Raw genomic sequence first — 21,285 nt, forward strand, 5'->3', positions numbered from 1 at the left:
TTTTTTTTTTTGATGTGATGTATTTAATTTAATTAGCTTTATTTTTTTTTTATTTTTTTTTTTGAGCAATCACGATTGCTTATTGTTTTCACTTGACCGTTTTTGAGTTCCGTGCCTTTTTCAGCTTGAACCAGAGACACCAGCATCACCGGCCTCCTGCAGGCGCGGCTCCGAGCACTGACACCCCCCTACACGCACCCTACACACACGCGTGCTCATACACACACGCACATACACACATACACGCACGCCCACACACATACACACATACACACACACACATGCACACACACGCTCATACACACAAGCCTTTTATCACATACACACACGCCTACGTGCATACACACAAGTCTACGCACACATACAAGCCTACACATGCACGCACGCGCGCCTACACATACACACACGCCTGCACACACACACAACTATACACACGTAACCGCCCAGGAAGAGGGGTAGGCTTGGGGTGACAGGAGCTGTTTCTAGAAACAATAGCCCCCAATGAGTAGGGCCCTATCGCAACTCGTGATTGCGAAAAACATAATTTGAATTCAAAATTTCAGAATTCAAGTTATTTTTTTTTCTTTTTGAAAACGATTAAAGAATTTTTTTCTTAATTTGAAAAAGTATTAGCTGCTTTGTTTAAACGGTGCTGCTATTTTATTTGTTCGTTTATTTATTTATATTTACGCCTCTAATTCTTTAGATGAGTGAGGCCTATTTTATTAATTGAAATTGGCTTAAAATATTAAAAAATTATGTTTGAAACAATTTGCGATTTCAGCTATTTTTGAGAATATTGATCAGATACTAGAAATTAGATATGGGTATACGGGGAAAGTAGGCTCGTTTAGTTCTAGGAACTTCTTTTTATTTCACAGAATCTTACAGTGAAACGTATAGAAAAATTAGTGTGTCATCTTATTATGCAGGATAAAAACTAGAAAACAGATGTTATAACCTTACCAGCTGAGTGCAGCATTGGGCCTACCTTGACAACTGCTAGTGACCAGTCACGGGATTTAGGACCCCGAATTAAACGTTTTTGAGACGACGGATTTTTTTTTTCTGCAAGTATACTCGGTGAGTATTTGTTAGCGTCAGGCTTCGAACCCAGAACCCTCCGATTCCTTAATCCATCACCTTATCTACTAAGCTCTTTGTTTCTTTTGAAATCAAGTGCATACTGTGAAATATGAAGTGGTGCAATGCCAAGGGTACCGATAGGGGGGATTATGGCGCAAGTTTCGCCACATTGGGGGGGGGGGGGTAAAGTTATTTATTTAAATTTATTTATTAATTTATTTCAATTTAAATTATTTATTTTATTTTATTTTGTTTATATTTTATTTCATTTATTATTTAGTTTGTGTGTGTGTGTCATTGGCATAGCACACAACTTTTCTAATAAAATGATAACAATAATAATAATTAGAAACAAAGAAAAAAATAAAGAAAAAAAATTTCAAAAAAATAAATAAAATAAAAAAGGAAAGGGTGCTATGTGTGAGAAAAATTTTTGGGAGGAATTTTCGCCATTGAACTTGGGGCACCCCTGTGCAATGTTCCCTTGCAATGCTAACCCACATTCTTTAAAATGTCAGTAAACGACTGTTTAACTATCGAGAAGCATTGACTGGTAAACAAGCACACATACAGAAAGTGAAGTTAATTGTTTAACAGCATTGTGTACAGCGGTTTGCAATGCACTTATTCTGCGAGTTAGGGGTCGCGTTGTCAACGGAGGAAATTAGAGAGAGCAATAATTCTTCTCTCCTTTCAGGAAGTGAACAGTTCCAAAGTCAAATTTTGCGTGACCAGAATTTGAACAAAATGAAGCTATTCCATCTCATTTTTAACTTATTTAAGATTTGAAATATTTCCATTTTTCATTTCCAATTTCAATTTTAATCTTTAAACGCCGCTTGGGACCATTTAAAAACATAAATATAATTTAGTCTTCTGAAATGCCATGAGAATTACCAATAACAAATTAACACTCACCAAAGATATTATAAAATCAATTTTAAGTTTTAAAATAGCAGAACTAATCTGATGGGAAATTAAAAAAAAAAAAACATTTATTGTTTCAGCATTCACAAGTACATGACGCTTTCTTTAATTTTACGCAATTGAGAATGCCAGCTTTTTGTTATTCTATGACGAATAAAATTTTAATTCTTAAACAGCAAGGTTTCAACAATGTGAATCAATATCTTTGGATATTTACAGTAAATTATTTGATGTTTTTCAACTAAAGCTTGAGGTTGCAAAATAATGATTTTTTAAAAATATTTTCCCAGTGATTTGAATAAGATTTAATAGTTATTGAATATTATATTATTGCATTTTATATTGAACTAGTGGTACCCGCACGGTTTTGCCCGTATAAGAAAATTTAAAAGGTCTTTTGGTTCGCCTGTATATTTACAAATAATGTATGGTGAAATTTCTCGCCAGTTGACTTGTACCCATGTTACAGTCCCACGTTATGATAATTTCGTATCTCGCCAATTGGCTTGTGCCCATGTTACAGTTCCACGTTATGATAATTTCGTAATTTACTCGTCCATCTTATGATAATTTTGTTCTTAAAATGGGAATAAAAAAAGAACCACATCGAATTTTCGAAAAATCGCTTGGAGGTGCACACTCCCATGCTACAAACTAACTTTGTGCCAAATTTCATGAAAATCGGCCGAACGGTCTAGGCGCTATCCGCATCATAGAGGTTCAGACATCCAGACAGAGAGACTTTCAGCTTTATTTTTAGTAAAGATAAAAGATAAGAACTAGTTATTAAATAGTCATTGTTAAATATCAAACATTTTTGGGTTGACTTACATATTTTTTTTTCCCCGAAACAGTCAACTGAATAAATCGAGGGCAAGTTATAACCAACGCTGCGGAGTCAGAAGGAGACTGACCGACTCCTACTCCTTTGCCCCAAAATGAGTCCTACTTCGACTTCGACGCTGACTCCGCAGGAATTATCGACCCCGACTCTTAGACTTTTAAAGTCTTTGACTCTTGTCTCTAACTCCCTTTACCCAATATCAGTCCAATTCCGACTACAACCTTGACTCCACATATTTGACAGATCGCAGACTCGAAGTGAAAATTATCGACTCGGACTCTTAGAACTGTTAAGAGCTTGACTCCAGGCTCCGACTCCTTTACCCCAAAATCAGTCCTACTCCGACTATGACTCCACAGCCATGAGGTATTCAGAATTTCATAGGGAAAACGATCGGTTTCGACTCTTAGAATTTTAAAAATCTTCGACTCCAGACTCAGAGTCCTTCACCCCAAAATCAATCCTACTCCGATTTCGACTCTGACTCCGCAGCCATAACAGATTACAGACTTAGAATGAAAATTATCGACACTGACTCTGAATTTTAAAGTCTTCGACTCCTTTACCCCAAAGTCAGTTCCATTCCGACTCCGACTCAGTTCACAGTCGTAACAGATTGTGGACTTGAAAGGAAAATTATCGACACCGACTCTTACAGTTTTAAAGTTTTCGACTTCAGACTTGGACTCCATTACCCCAAAGTCTGACTTACTCCGACTCCAACTCTGGCTCCGTAGGCATGGCAGATTGCGGACTCGGAGGGAAAATTATCGAATCCGATTTTTAGAATTTTAAAGTCTTGGGGGCTCCAGACTCCGATTCCTTTTCCCCAAAAACAGTCCAACTCTTTTACCTCCATATCAGTGGAACTCCGACTCCACAGCCCTGGTTGTAAAAAAAGTAAATTTTCCTATTTAATAGTCTTAGCGTATTTTGTTGTTAAGTGCATTAGTATCATAAAGAGAAATAATTCAACATTTAACAAAGCTGAAAAGAGCAAGCTCTGATCCCTTTTTTAAGCCGACCAAAGGTGAAAACGTTTCAAATCTCATTAACATGTAATTGAAATAACGATCCATTAACATTTCGATATGCATCAGCAAACACATCGGCTTGTTGCGTTCCAAAGCATCTGCGAGGGGGTTTTCCCACCTGCGTTGCGTTCCAGAAGTAGGTCTCACCACAAGGGCTTTTGCTATGCCTGAATACATTCATTTTTTCCCTTGGTGTTTTCAATGAGCTTGTTAAAAACACCGTTCAAGCTGCTTAAAACACTTCCAGAAACACGCATGTTTTCAGTAACAACTGATGAATATCTGCAAATTAAGTAAGATAGAGCATAAATGACATCACGCTTGTGCGGTGATTCTCTCTCTTTACTCGTCACGGTACGCTTACACGGTAATAATTTAAGTTACTCTAATGGTCGGCAACCTATGACCCATGGATCAGCTAGTGACCAACAAGAAAAATTTTTTGACAATGTAAACAATTCTTCAGTGCAACAGTTGTTTTGTTAAAGCAAGTGTTGTTCTGTTAAAGCAACGGTTGTTCTGTTAAAGCAACGGTTGTTCTGTTAAAGCAACGGTTGTTCTGTTAAAGCAACAGTTGTTCTGTTAAAGCAACAGTTGTTCTGTTAAAGCAACAATTGTTCTGTTAAAACAACAATTGTTCTGTTAAAGCAACAGTTGTTCTGTTGAAGCAACACTGGTTCTGTTATTCTGTTAACAATAAAATCTGATGAAACTTGTGACAATATATTACAACAGCAATATTTCAATACCCTTGAAATTAGAAATATGGATATAGAGTTTATTGACTTCAATTGGTCAATAATATGGACACACAAATGCAAGCCTTTAAGAAGATTACTTAAAGACACTGCTGAAGATCACTTAAGCATGATTGCTACATGTTGTGCTTTACTTCCTTCCATGTTTTCTCCGTTAAATAAAGTTGGTTTCGTTTCACTGTCAGCTTTTGGGTGGCTACTCATGTAAACAGGAATTTTTCCAAAGGAAATTCATTCTCAATTACTTGCAAAACAAGTTAACTAACGGAAATTCAGAAGTTCTTTAAAAAAACAATCATTACCTTGTAATCGTTGTGTGATCATATACTGTTAATATGTTTTCAACCAACAACGTTTTTGTTAAAGCAACAGTCGTTCTGTAAAAGCAATAGTTGTTTTGTTAAAGCAACAGCTGTTTTATTAATAACAATTTTTCTGTTAAAGCAACAGTTGTTCTGTTGAACTTGTTACCAATAAAATCTGATGAAATTTGTGACAATATGTTACAGCAGCAATATTTCAGTACTTTTGAAAATAGAAATCTGGATATGGAGTTTATTGACTTCAAAAGTTCAATAATATGGACACAAGCCTTTAAGAAGATTACTTGTAAATACTCCTGAAGATCACTTAAGCATGATTGCTACATGTTGCGCATTACTTCCTTCCATGTTTTCTCCGTTAAATAAAGTTGGTTTCGTTTTACTGTCAACTTTTGGGTGGTTATTCATGTAAATAGGCATTTTCACAAATAAAATTCATTCTCAATCCCTTGCGAAACAAATTAACTAACAGAAATTCAGAAGCATGAGTTCTTTAAAAAAAAAACGAATCATCACCTTGTAATCGTTGTGTGATCATATACAGTTAACTTGTTTTCGAACCCAGATATCCCCCCCCCCATATGCTGCAAACAACGCATTTTATAGAGCTATTTCTAAAATTTAAAAAAAAATCATTTTGCTCTCTTAATGTGTTGCAAACAATGTATTTTATAATGCGGACCACGGAAATTAAAAAAAAAATCTTCCAAAACAATGCAAAAAACTCATTTTATATCTACATATAGATTTTATTTTCAGTTTTCTCCCAACACGTTGCAAACAACACATTTTGTATTAACAGATAAAATTTCAGGAAAAGAAAATAAATTTCTTTCGCAGTTTTTATTATCCGCATGAAAACAGGTTAAGTATAAGAACAAGAACTTGAATTCTGTACATATTCTACTCTACATAATTATTTCTCTCTCTTTAATTACCCTATTGGCGAGTGTCGAAGTTATACATTTTATATTCAAGGTATTCAAAACAAATTTTAGGTACTAAAATTTAATTAAAATTTTATACATATTTTTTTTTAATGTTAAGAATCTGACGACTATAGCAATATTGCAGTTTAAGTGTTTTTTTATTCCTTATCTTTACGATTAACAAAATGTATTAACATTACTAATACATGATACAGATATTACAAGTTCCAATTTCTACGAAATAATAAATGTTGAAACAATTATTTTTCTGCCTCCTAGTTACAACAGTATTTAATTGTCCAAACTTTAACAACACACTATGAATTTGTTACAAAATAAGCAACGAAGTCCCATCCCACTCGGAGTGAACTGAAGGTTTGATTTCAGAATAAAGGTCAATTAATGAAAATCACGTAACTTATCCTATTATGTTAGATCAAAGCACGACATTGTTAATTGAGAAATCATTGTAGGTGAGAGGATATAATTAGTGTAAGGTATTAGCAGAACTGAGTGTAGAAATTCCCGTTATAAGAATGAACAATGAAATATATGTTCGTTAATTATTATTAACCTGAATCTTAATGAGAGTATTAACCACACGCACAATACGAATAAGTTCAATGTCATATTCTTGTACACATTTGGCTAAATCAGTGGTTCCAAACGTGGGGCTCACGCTCCAGTGAGGAACATTTTTTTTCAAAGGGGGAGGGGGGCAATCCGAAAATAAGTTATTAATTGCTGTGATTTTCAGTGGTTTTCTTTTCTGCATTACTTATCTTTTTTTCTTTTCTTTTTAGTATTACACGTAGTTTAAGCTTTTTTTGACCTCCTATGCGTAAGTGCCTCGTGAAATTTTATTCATGTTTAGAGTAGTATGAGTTATGTTTCCCCAATCCCCAGAGTTAGGCTTGCCAGATTTCTTAAATGTTCAACCGGGACACCAGAATGCTCCCCCCCCCCTCCCCAGCATCGCGAGTACCCAAAACAGTATACAGTACACGCCTCAGGTCGGATAGAGTCTTTCAGAGGGTAGTTCATTCTCAATGCTAATGAATAAATGGTTACTAATTATGAACTTAAAGCAAGAGTAATAATAAGGTACACGATCACAGATAAATTTAAACATTTTATTTCCTACATGTTAACATTTATAAGTTACTTTAGTACAAAGGAACACTTTGAATGAGGAATAAAAATCGGAAAAATATTTATGTATACTTTTCATTGGCTTAGGATTATCTTTAGAAAGTCTTCTTTGGTTTTAATCTTCTTCTAAAAACCCTCACAAGCTAACCCATCATTAATTTTAAAAATCAATGTTTCAAATGACAAAATAATTATCTTAATAATCCTTCACAGTTAAATATTTTCATACTTTTTTGATCATCTATTGTCAACTATATCTTTTACCGGAACGTGAAGTAAACTGGCCCGGGACACCGAGATTTTGTCTGAAAACCGGGACGTCTGGCAAGCCTACGCCATAGCATTTCGGGCGTGGACCATGGATAACGAAACCCCGGGAACCTCCGGGCTTAATCCTACATTATTTTAATCAAGTTGGAAAAGCATACGTTTTTTCCCGCCACGAATATCTATAAGCTACATCCTTGAGTACAAAAAGTAATATAGAGACCATACCTACAGACGAATATTGACACGAAACAATACATTGCAAGAAATCCATTATTTAATTGTATTGTAACTATTGATATAAAACATTTCTTTATTACAATTAGAATTGTGAACGATATCTCCACCCGAGAATGAATAGGCGAGGTTGGCCCAAAGCGGGTAGGTGTTCGAAGAATGCTCGAAAATTGTAGTTTTTGGACTTGTAAACAATTTCGGTTTTATTTTCCAGCAGGGATTTTGAACTTCAAAATAAAAAGTGATTTTTGTATTATTTCAAACGCAATATTTATTTATTTTCAAACTTTACAAACATTTGAAAAACCCACTTTGCCAAACCAGGGAGCTCAAAGCGGGTAAACTTAACTAATTGTGGTTTGGATACATTTGCCAACCAAATATGAAGTTATAAATGATTAAAATAGTTGACTAGCTACCTGTCATTATATAAAAAATATAAAACAGTTGTACTTATCCAATTTAAAGTCAGAACATTTGTTTATAAAACATAAAGAACTAACTGATTAAATGAATTTGACTAATTAATTGCCCTCCTAAGAAATAACTTTTTAAATTAGTACTTATGCTATTGAAATAGCAAATCTAAGTCAACACACGAGTCAATTAATTATAAATAAATATATGGTTAAATCCTATACCTGCTTTGCTCGATTCGCTTTGCTCAAAGGCACGTTTTTTATTTCAACAATTATAATCTTAAATTTAAAAAAGAACCAAACGAAATGACTATCGTAGTTTGTAGGTGGATGGTGTCAGAATAACATAATATTATTGACAATCCAAAAAATAAGCTGGTCTTCGGCTTGTCACAAGTTACAAAACTTCATTTTTATTTTAGAAATGTATCATTTTTTTTTTATTTTAAGCCTGGTTGCGCCATTTCGCTTCACTGCTGCTTCGCTGTGACTGATTAAAACTGGGGGGGGGGGGTATGTAAACACGACATACGTATGCATCGCCGCTTACACACCATGGGGGGGAGGCATACGAAGGCCCATCCGCTTTAGGCGGCCTACCCACTTTCGGCCACCCTCCCCTATAGCATTCATGTAGACTTGCAGAAAAGTACTTCTTTTGCGAGAGTGACTTTAAAAAAAATAATAGATTGTACTAGTATTGCGATTATGTGAAGATTGTGTAGTTTTTGCAAAACAAAATGAATGATTTTCTGAGATTATATGAAGATTTCATACCTTTTGCTAAAAAAGAATAAGACATTGTATTAGTATTGAGATTATATGAAGATTGTTTAACACTTTCATTTAAAAAAAAAAAAAATCTCTGTTAAATCCCTTGCATACATTAAAGTAGAGGGCGCGTTGGCAGTGTGCGTCAAGTAGGTGCGCACACGTGCCCCTATGTCATAAAAACTGATTTTGATTATTTTTGCCAGGTTAGTTGTTAGTTTTTGTTGGTTGTTGTCAGTTGTATTTTCTGTTAATGGTTAGGGCGGTGTTTTCAGTTTCTTTAGTTCATAGTATGATTTTATATTTACACGTTTTTAATAAATGTATTGTATTGTTCGAATTGAGTTTATTGCCTATTGAAATACAGTCCACATAACCTACACAAGAGCATCGTACAGTTTGGTCCGTGCGACCAGGATTGAATTACATTGGAACTGAATTGCGTTTCAGTTGTGATCTGTTTTTGAAATTTGAAAGAAATTGGAAATTTGCAATGACGGAACCTGCAACGAAAGTTTCTGATTTAACAATACTGAATAGAAAACGAGGAGCCATCAAAGGCCAAATTACTAGGATTGAAAATTGTGTCAATGCTGAAACTCCGCCCGATTCGAAAGTGTTAGAATTGAAATTGTCTTCATTGAACAACTTGAAGGAAAAGATAAATTCCTTACGAAATGAAAGTTTTTGTAGTCTTCCAAATGACAAAGACGTGGAAGATTTTGAAAGAACCTTAACAGAGGTCGAGGATTATCTAGAAGAAACTGAAGTAAGTATCTTCAATTTGTTAAAGATTCAAAATACTTCAAGTAGTAAGGCTGAAAAAGCTAATAGCGAATCAATCGCGAATGCTAAAATCAAGCTACCAAGTATTTCCTTACCGCATTTTTCGGGGAAATATACCGAATGGTTAACATTTAAATCGCAATTTATTACTTTAATTGATAGTAATAAACAACTGTCGGATTCCCAAAAACTGTTTTATTTGCAGTCGGCGTTGACAGGAACGGCGAAACAACTGCAAAATATTGATGATTCATATTCTTCTCTGTTTGAAGCATTAAAAAATAGATATGAAAATAAAAGATTGATTGTTCAAAGTCATATATCTGAAATATTAAATGCAAACAAATTAAAGTGTGAAAATCCTAAGGATTTGCGTTATTTAACGGATAATTTGCTTAATAATTTAAGAGCTTTAAAACAGTTAGATTTGAATATGAATGCTCTATCAGAAGCAATTTTAATGAATGTTATGCTGCAACGGCTTGATGAAGAATCAAGAAAGGTATTTGAAATGTCTTTGGATTGTAATGATCTGCCAAATTGGGAAAAATTCATTGAGTTTTTATTGAAACGTATTCAAGCGCTAGAGAATGTTCAACGTAGTGTTCCCGTTGCAAAATTTAAACAAGAATGTATACCTAAACAAAAAAGTTTCGTGTTGCAAAATAACAATGTTGTTTGTCCTGTATGCAATGAGAATCATTTAACTTATAAATGTAAGAAATTTCTAGATTTACCTGTCCAAGAAAGATTAAATTTGGTTCGTAAATTGCAATTATGCTTTAATGGTTTAAGTAAACATAGAAGGTCAGAATGTTCTAGGTTAGATTATAAATGCCGAATTTGTACAAATTCTCACCATTCTATGCTTCACGGAGCTAATTTCACAAAGGTAGATTTTGATAAAAGTAAGAATCCCAAAACGTTTGTGAATAATTCCCGACATAACGTAAATTCGCGTTCAGAGCAATTTAATACAGTAAAGGCATTAGAATCCGAGGAACAGGTTTCGAATGAAGAAAAAGTCGGTGCATGCGGGAATAGTAGTCGGGATTCGCAGAATTGTTTTACTCAATGGGGAAGTCGGGCAAATGTTCTGTTGTCGACTGCAGTTATTTATGCGAAAACTGCAAACGATTCCTTTTTGCCCTTTCTTACAATTTTAGACACAGGATCTGAAATTTGTGCCTGCACACAGGAAGTTGCAGACTTGTTAAAATTAAAGGGTCAGTCGGTTAACTTTCTAATTACGGGATTGAATGGAGCGGGTTTAAAAGTTAAAAAAGAAATAAATGTGGTTATTTCAAATAAAAGTAAGAGCTTTCAGAAAACTATTAAAATGCTAGTAATACCCAAAATTACGGATTTGACCCCATCCAAACATCTTGATATTTCCAACCTTAAACTTCCACAGCATTTAATGTATGCTAATCCTAACTTTTTCAAACCGCAGCGCGCTCAAGTTTTGTTGGGTGGCAATGTATTTTATGAGTTATTGCGAACGGGACAAATTAAAGTGAAAGACAGTTCGGTAATTTTGCAGAATTCAGTATTCGGCTGGATTGCTACGGGAACACTTAACTATAGGGAAAACAGAAATTTTAAATGTTACGTAGTAGAGGATAAAACTGAAGCAGCTTTAAAGCAATTTTGGACTCTTGAATCTTTTGGCATTAAAGACGATTCAAAACGCTCAGATGAAGACGCCGCTTTAGAAGTTTTTAATAAAACGGTACGCTATAACAACGAACGATATGAAGTTAGTTTTCCTTGGAAGAAAAATTGGAAGGAATTAAATGACAATTTTGAGGTAGCCGAAAGGCGGTTTCAAGGTTTAGTCAAGAAAATGAAACGCGATAAGACTTTGTATATTCAATACAGTGAAATTTTGAAAGAATATTTAGCAAACGGAATAATTGAAGAAGTCAAGGAACCTGAAAAACGCATTGATAGACCTGTTTTTTATCTTCCTCACCATGCAGTATTCAAGCAGCAAAGTGTTTATACTAAATGTAGGATAGTTTTTGATGCTAGTTCAAACGACGTTGGACAACTGTCACTAAATGACTGTCTTTGGTCTGGTATAAATTTGAACCCGCATATTTTTCAACTGTTGATTTACTTTAGGATTAACAAGATTGCCATGTTATCGGATATAGAGCGTGCGTTTTTGCAAATATCTCTAAACGAGTTTGATAGAGATGTGGTTAGATTCCTTTTTGTTAAACATGATCCTAATAAGAATGACAATGTAGAAGTAGTAGTTTATCGTTTTTTACGTCTGACATTCGGAATAAATGTGAGCCCTTTTTTGCTGTCTGCAACCATTAAAGAACACATCACAAAGTATGAAGAAGCCTATCCCGTTACTACTGAAGTACTCAATACCTGTTTTTACGTTGATGACCTTGTTACTGGTGCAGACAATATAAAGGATGCTTTAAAAATTTCTATCGAAGCAAATAACATAATGAAAAAAGCTAGTATGAATCTCCGCAAATGGATTTCGAATGATGAAGTGTTGATGAAAATGTGGGAAGAACGAGAATTTAATATTTTACCGAGTAATCTCTCAAATAACTGTAACGAACCAAGTAAGGTTCTCGGACTGCCGTGGGACATTAAGGAAGATACTTTCGCTATAGAAGTAAAGGATTTGCTTGAATTTATCAAGACCGGAAAGAATACAAAACGATTTGTGCTGCAAGTAGCAGGTAGAATATTCGATCCTCTAGGATTTGTGACACCATACACCATCAGAATTAAGTGCCTGTTTCAAGAATTATGGATTCGAAAAATTTCCTGGGACGCTGAGCTGCCAGATGACATTTTAAAAATCTGGAATCGCTGGTGCTTTGAACTTCCTACATTGTTAAAACTCCAAATTCCCAGAAACGTCCTTGATTGTGCAGAACTTTCAAGTTGTGACATAGAATTGCATACCTTTTCGGACGCCAGTCCTAAAGCTTACGGTGCCGTCGTGTTTGTACTGATAAGATCTGATGACAAAGTTATTGTGAACTTTCTTACATCTAAAAGCCGTGTGGCTCCGTTAAAAAGGATTACTCTTCCAAGAATGGAGTTGCTAAGAGCTTTACTTGCTGCTAGATTAGCAAATGAAGTTGCAAATGTGTTGAAGCGGAAAATATCCCCTCCTATGTACTTTTGGACAGATTCTCAAATAGCACTATACTGGATTAGAGGTTCAGCTTTGAAGTGGAAAACCTTCGTCTGCAACCGTGTGAAGGAAATTCAGGAACTTACAGACCCCGATAAATGGTTCTTTTGCGTAAGTCGTGACAACCCATCTGATGCTTTGACGAAAAGTATCAGTATCGATCAGCTGTTAGAAAGCACAGCTTGGTGGTATGGCCCTACATTTCTGAAATCCGTGAACATTTATTCTACTGATCATCTTTCAGTGGTTCCCGAAGAGGGAGCAATCGATAAAGAACTAAAACCGAACTTAAAAACTGAACCAAATGAACGTTTAATGAACTTGATTGCGAGAAATGAAAATTCTGTTTTTGATTGCATACTTAATAAGTCAAATAATTATATGAAACTTATTCGTATTGTAAGTTTTCTTTATAGGTTTATTTATAATTGTAAAAATCCAAAGTCCAAGAAAATAGGTCCTTTGTCTATTGATGAATCTGCTAATGCAGAAAATTGGTTAATACGTTCTCTCCAGGAAGGTGAGTTTTCTGATGAGTTTAAAAGGTTAACAAATGGTAAACAAGTTCACAGCAGAAGTAAACTTTCCTCTTTAAATGTGTTTTTGGATAAAAATAAAGTAATGAGAGTAGGGGGGAGACTTTCCCACGCAGATTTATCTTATGCAACCAAACATCCTATGGTTTTACCTGCAAAACATCCTTTAACAAGTATAATTTTAAGAAATGTTCATCTTAAATATCTTCACGTAGGTCCCCAAGCTCTTTTACATCAAGTTAGACAAAAATTTTGGCCGCTAAATGGCAGGAATAGCTGTAGGAAAATTGTTCGTAACTGTGTGATCTGTTTCAAAAACAGACCTGTTACTGTTAGTCAAATCATGGCTGAATTGCCTAAAGACCGGGTAAATCCTAGTTATCCCTTTTTTGTCACTGGGATAGATTTTTGTGGTCCTTTCTTTATCAAATTTAAAAACCAAAGGAAGGGTGTATTAAATAAAGTGTATGTTGTTGTTTATGTTTGTCTAAGTACTAAAGCAATACACCTGGACTTTGTAACTGATATGACTACACAGGCTTTTATAGCAAGTTTGAAACGTTTTTTCGGCAGGCGAGGAAAATGTTCAAAAATCATTACTGATAATGCTAAAACGTTCGTTGGTGCCAATGTCGAAATCAAGCGATTGCAGAAAATGGTTAGAATTCCCGATGAAATTTTGTCAAATTATTTTCTAACAGAAGGTATTCAGTGGAATTTCATTCCTCCTAGATCGCCCAATTTTGGTGGCATTTGGGAGGCCGGGGTGAAATCGTTCAAATTCCATTTAAAAAGAGTGATTGGCAGTCAAAATTTAACTTTAGAAGAATTTATTACAATTTTGTCAGAAATCGAAGGTGTTTTAAATTCCCGGCCTCTCATACCAATGTCATCAGAAATGGACAATTTTGAAATATTAACACCAGGTCACTTTCTTATTGGCAGACCTATCACTACCCTTAGTGAACCACAATTGATTGATGTTAAGGAAAACACCCTTTCTAAGTGGCAAAGGATTACCAAATTTAGTCAACAAATTTGGAAGTTATGGAAAAGGGATTACTTAACCCATTTACAACAGAGAAATAAATGGAAATTTAGCAAAAATGATGTTAAAACAGGGACTCTTGTTCTCATTCGAGAAGAAAACTTGCCATCGACAAAATGGTGTGTTGGCAGAATCATTGAGACGAACATTGGTCGTGATAATCGAGTTCGAGTAGTAAAATTATGTTTGCCAAGTGGAAGCACACTAATAAGAAATGTTAGAGATGTTTGCATTCTTCCAGTTGAAGAAACTGTTTAATTTTTATATATAGTTTTGGAATTAGGATGTTTACTAGTTTGTGCTTGAGTAAGTAATGTTTAATTTGTTCATGTTATCAACTGTTATTTTGAACTTTTTGTTTTGAATGTTGTATTGAAATAGTAATTTCAATCGCGGGGGAGTGTTAAATCCCTTGCATACATTAAAGTAGAGGGCGCGTTGGCAGTGTGCGTCAAGTAGGTGCGCACACGTGCCCCTATGTCATAAAAACTGATTTTGATTATTTTTGCCAGGTTAGTTGTTAGTTTTTGTTGGTTGTTGTCAGTTGTATTTTCTGTTAATGGTTAGGGCGGTGTTTTCAGTTTCTTTAGTTCATAGTATGATTTTATATTTACACGTTTTTAATAAATGTATTGTATTGTTCGAATTGAGTTTATTGCCTATTGAAATACAGTCCACATAACCTACACAAGAGCATCGTACAATCTCAAAAATTCAATTTTTCATAAGGAATTCTGCAAAACTTAAAAAATCTACACGACTGTGCTGGAATTACATAAATAACAAAGTCAACCAGACAGTCTTCATTAGAGTTTGTCAGAAATTAAACAATGAACTGTTTCCCGAAACAATGTTTCTGAGTTGAAGGAATCGAAAGATACATTGTATTCTGTGACTCAATACACGCATTTCATTATCCAGAACTTCGAACTCCTTTTCACCATTATTTCATTGTAAACAGTTTCAAGACAGACGCTAACAATCCTGATATTTCATTCCACAATTCTTAAATATTTCATTCATATGAACTCACTATTTCTTTCATATTTCTTAACAACGTGTAAAAAGATAAAGTGAGACGTTAAATTTTTATTGTATTTATTTTAATTGGCGAGTTGCGGAAACAATGGAAAACTCTTTTCGCCTCGTTTCGCACGACAGCAGCCTAAAACGTCTGCAATTCATACCTCGTTAGTGCAATCTCCGGTTATTCCATATCGCTCGACAATACGAGAGGCAGATATTCCATGCCGTTTAACAGGACAATCGGGCGATACGAAGTTACTTTATGGAAAACAGTAAACGTTAAAAATCAGGAAAGATAAATATTTTACAAGATTTTAGTTTGTACATTGAAAACGCGTAACGATTTTTTTTAACTATGCTAGTAATCCGTAAAAAAAGGGTATAGTTTTAGCGCCTATATTTGATATAAAATAAAATGATATAATATTGCTTACTGAATTATTAGCCTTTAAAAAGAGCATTTTAAAATGAAGCAGGTAAATCTTATTTTTACCTCTGAACTCAACTTTTGTAAATCAACATAAATAAATAATAACTACCCAGAAAAAATTCGGTTTCTCGAGTGTTTCTTTTATGTTTTTTTTTTTCTTTTATGTATGAATAATATAACCCTAGGGTTCTAAACCTGTTTCAATCCACGCACCCTTTTTTGTATATTATTAACTATGTGCCCCCCCCCCACCACCAAAAAAACTTAAATTCTATTGAAATTGTATTATATTAGTTAATAGTTCAACTATTAAACTGTTATGGTGTAATCATAAATTGGTAATTTATATTAAACGCAAAAAATGGTATTTCAATAGGCATTTTATTACGAAGTTTTTCATAATAAGAGATATAATTTAAAAAGTCTTTAGAAATACCATTATGATACATAATGCTTGTTTTCATTCAAAATTCATAAAAGTTTAAAGCCAAAGTTTAAAATTCTGGGAATAAAGTGCAAATATATAGTAAAAATATCAGACCCGTGTAAATGGATTGATCTTCGTTTTCTTTCTTTCTTTTTTTTTAAATCTTCGTCGCACATGTAACTACAAACGTCTCCAGCATTATCAACAGAATTTTGGGTACTTTTTTGGTAGTTAACCATGTACCCTTTACAGATTTTTGCGTATTCCCAAGGTACGTGTATAGCATCGGTTGATAACAATCAAAACCAATGCAATACAGAAGCAAACTATTACCACAGCACGATAACTAAGATAATAGCTTTTTTTTTTTTTAAATATCAAAGTTGAAAAGAAAAATGCAAAATTGCATAAACGAGTTTTGGAATTAAAACGAAACTCTTTTTCAATCCAAAAAGAAGTGAGCTCTAAAAAAAGTTTTTGTTTGATTGGAATTTCCGTTGCGTGTTTAGATGTCTCTCAACTTAACTAAAAATTCATCAAAAAAACCATAAATTTAAGAAGTACGTACGACTTCTAACGTACCGATTTTTGTATTTGACAACTTACATTCATGATCTATTATTATTTATTTTTTTTTTATTTATTTGTTTTTCGTTTACTTATTTTTATTTATTTATTTAATTTCATAATTTAAAAAAAATATATGGTAGCGGTTAATTTTGCAGTGCGTCGGAGAAATATTATCAACAAGTTTGTCTTAAATTTAGTATCGTTGATTATATTCTATTATCTTCAACCTGATAAATATTTTTAAAAATATATATGAATCTGTTATCTACTTTAAAAATACCGCAACATATCATGTAAAGCTATTCACTTACATTGATTTACTTTTTTTACCACCACAATTTTCAAACATACACGCAAACTGCATGCGTGATTTGTCACATTAGCGGAAGATGAACAATTGAGAACTCCACGAAGCTTTTAAACTTTTCAAGCATGATTTGCTTTTCTATTGTCTTGGACCATAAAGAATTCAAAAAGGGGTTTAAATCAAGTCAGATTTTCAACAAAAATGATCACATAAAAATGTTTTGGTTTAGATTTCATCATATCTAAAACAATGGAAGAAGATTCCGCTAAATTATGACAAAAAGGAAAAGTTTGTGCGAACTAGGTTTTACAAACTGAAATATTACGCAGTGATTACAGAATTCATCTACGGCACCTAAGTTAAAAATTATATATATATATAATATATATATATATATATATATATATATATATATATATATATATATATATATATATATATATATATATATATATATATCTAGGCACTGGCATTCATTTGAATTTTGAAATCTTGAATTCAAATTACGTTTTTCGCAATCATGAAATGTGATAGGACCTTTTATTGGGTTTCTTGTTTCTACAAATGGGTCCTATCATAATCATAATTGCAAGCAACATAATTTGAATGCAAGACGTCAAAGTTCAAATGGTGCCAAATAGTGGATGTTGTGTACTGGATAATGGATTTTGTTTGCCAGATGCTAGATGTTGTATACTGGTACTGGATGCTGTTTTTGTCTTTTGTTAAAGAGGATTGTGCAAAGTCGAGAGAGTTGGGTATGAATTAAATCCAGGGGACATGGACAAGGGGCCGCAGGAGTCCACCCTCACCACTGACCAGGAGGAGCACCTGCGCACGGAGGCCGGTGGGCCTCAAAGCTCAAAAAGGATCAGACGCCAATTACGGTCAAGTGAAAACAATAAGTAATTGCGATTGCTTAAAAAACATTTTGTTTCTGTCAAATTAAGTTTTTCAATCATGAATTGCCGCCAGGTAAGTACTCCGAAGGCAAAAAAGTATTATTTTGCAAAACATTTAATTCACCTTTTCATATTTTTAACTCATTCTTAATATTTTATAAGAAGACCACTAACGATCAGGGGTGTGGAACTGCAAGATTTACTTGTCACCGTTGAGTGCTTTTCCTGTCGTCGCGAGTATATTTTAAAATAATAAGTTAATTTTTCTCATGCAATATGCGCACAATTCACGTCGACATATAAATCACAGCCGCTGTATTAGGCAGTTTTTTTTCCTTTATTTATTTCTTTCTAATGGGTCAACTCCACTGGTGCAACATTCACTCTTCAATATAAAAAGAAAGAATGAGAAAAAATTAAATTGCATTATGTCATTCAATGTTCTTTACGTACCTATTATGATTTTTTGCACAGTATGGGATGGATAAAGCATTAAGTTTGATTTTTTTTTCTCTTTGCATCTCTATAAATACCTTATTTTTATACTGTTTTCGACGTATTTTTCCCTACAAAAATATTAGTCATACTACTTAATATTTAAAAACTTTCATTTGCTTTTATCGTATAAAAATATCACTACAAATTGTCTTTGTTTGCATTTGTATATTTATTTCCGCATTTTTTTTAACAAGTTTAACAAAAAGAACAAATTACACTATAACGTTTTTGTAACTTATGACTTTCGAATATTTTCTCTGATAAAATGTTGTTTTAATATTCATGTTAATTTTTTGTACTATTAAAATTATTCAAAAGTATGAACCTGAAGTAAAAGTTGACATTTTGCTGTAAGTATTTGCCTTAAAAAAATCCCAAGTACATTTTCTTAAAAGTTACATCTTGAAAATTTACCCTTGTTCGCCCCCCCCCCCCATTCCTCCACTCGTTTTCACTTGGTGTTTGAGCACCCCCTGTAATTTTCAAAACTCGGACCTACTGTACATAAAATTGTATTTTTTTTTTAGCTACATATAAAAGAAATATATAATAGAAGAACTATTATAATATATATAAAAGAAAAAACAATAACACTTGAAATTATAGTTGAGTTCTACCGCAAAATTAGAAAAAAATGCAGCAATTCTGAACATATTTTTACATTTTATTCGTTCTGAAAAATTAGGACAAAAAAGTAAGTCAAGAATTGTTTTTCTTTACTAATAATAAAGCTTAAAATCTGGATATCTATCTGTCTGGATTCCTGGATCTCTGTGATGCGCATAGCGCCTAGACCGTTCGGTCGATTTTCATGAAATTTGGCACAAAGTTAGTTTATAGCGTGGGGGTGTGCACCTCGAAGCGATTTTTTGAAAATTCGATTTTCTTCTTTTTCTATTCCAATTTTAAGAAAACTTTACCGAGCAAATTATCACAACGTAGAAGAGTTAAATTACGAAATTATCATAATGTGGAACCGTAACATTGTCAAGCAAATGAACATAGCATATTCGTGAGAAATTCGTCATCCATTATTTGTAAATATACAGGTGAACCGAATGACCTTTTAATTTTCTACAACGGGCAAAGCCGTGCGGGTACCACTAGTGTTATTATAAAATGATAAAGTTTTTGTTAGAAACATTTTAAATACTAATTTCGACCGACAATTAACTCTGTGCAGTATTTATTTATTTAATATTATGCTTATTTTTGTTTTAAATGTTTTGTACAATTAGTCAAGTGCATGCAGGGTAGAAGTGGATGAGGCAAAGTGAAATAGTTCATTTCGTTTATTAATTCGATTATTTACTAAATCACTTGCTTATTCATTTATCAATTTATTCGATTACATTCCTACATTCACTAATTCCCTTCTTTATTAATTCGTTTACTTATTCTCTCATTCATTCATCATTTTATTCAGTCATTTATTTGCTCTCATATATTCATTAATTAATGTAGTTATTTATTCGTTTACTGTTTCATTATCTATTCATTTATTCCTTCCTTCTTTTATTTACTCCTTTATTTGATCGAAAATATTTTACTTAATCAAGTAGAAAATATTTCGTTGGAAATATACTTGATTTTTCACTTTATCCCCTCAAAAAAATGTAAATGTCCACTTTTTTTTTTTTTTTTTTTTTTTTTTTTTAAGGTTTAAATTTATTGACAAAAATGAAAAATATTGATTCAACGCGAAAATTCATTATTAACTACGTTGTTCTTTCTTAATGGACAATAATTTTCCAAATGAATTTCACAATGTATTCATTTTTAAAAAGTTATTTTACCTATTTAATTTTGCCCCACATTCCCGTATAATAATTAAAATAACTACTTATCTTTACGTTTCAATGCAATTGCAATCTTCTTTCCTGGAAATAAAGCTGAAAGTCTCTGTCTGGATCTCTGTCCGGCAATATTTTAATTTTCTACTACGGGCAAAGCCGTGGGGGTGCAACTAGTTACAAATGATAAAGCTGAAAGTCTCTCTGTCTGAATCTCTCTCTGTCAAGGTTTCTGTGACGCGCACAGCGCCTAGACCGTTCGGCCGATTTTCATGAAATTTGACACAAAATTAGTTTGTAGCATAGCAGTGCGCACCTCGAAGCGATTTTTCGAAAATTCGACTTTGTTCTTTTTCTATTCCAATTTTAAGAACATTTTCCCAAGGAAATCATCATACGATGAACGAGTAAATTACCAAGTTATCGTAAAATGGAACCGTAATATGGGCAAGCCATATGGCGAGAAATACATCATACATTATTTGTAAATATACAGGTGAACCAAAAGACCTTTTAATTTTTTACTACGGGTGCGGGTGGCACCCGCACGGCTTTTTCCCGGCTTTTTTCTGTGTTAAAAAATAAAATAGCTAACTGTTATCTTGTAAGCAGTCAATAGTTAGTTACTTTTTTTTTTTTCATTTTGAAAAAAAAAAAACGAAAAACTATCCAATCTCAGAATCTTTAAATTTTTGCTGGTCTGCAGGTTAAAAAGGTTGAGAAACGCTTGTTTTAAAATTATGTCTTAAAAAATAGCTACATAAAATCTGAAAGGAAAAGTGCATTGAACGTACGAAACGTTAAGTGCATTCCACAAAGTTTAACAAAGACAATACCCGTTTCAAATTGAAGTGCTCTTTTATATGTTAAGAAATTTTTCAGTTTAAAAACTAAAGGTGCATTGAATATTTATTACTTTAAGAATATTTGAAAAAGAAACAAATATGCTCTGTGCTAAAATACGACTGAATCGAAAAAACAACGTAAATAAAGCGCAAATTATCGAGAAAATGCATCATATAGTTATTTCAGAACTG

Source organism: Uloborus diversus, chromosome 6 (assembly GCF_026930045.1).
Source record: "Uloborus diversus isolate 005 chromosome 6, Udiv.v.3.1, whole genome shotgun sequence".
Lineage (NCBI taxonomy): Eukaryota > Metazoa > Arthropoda > Arachnida > Araneae > Uloboridae > Uloborus > Uloborus diversus.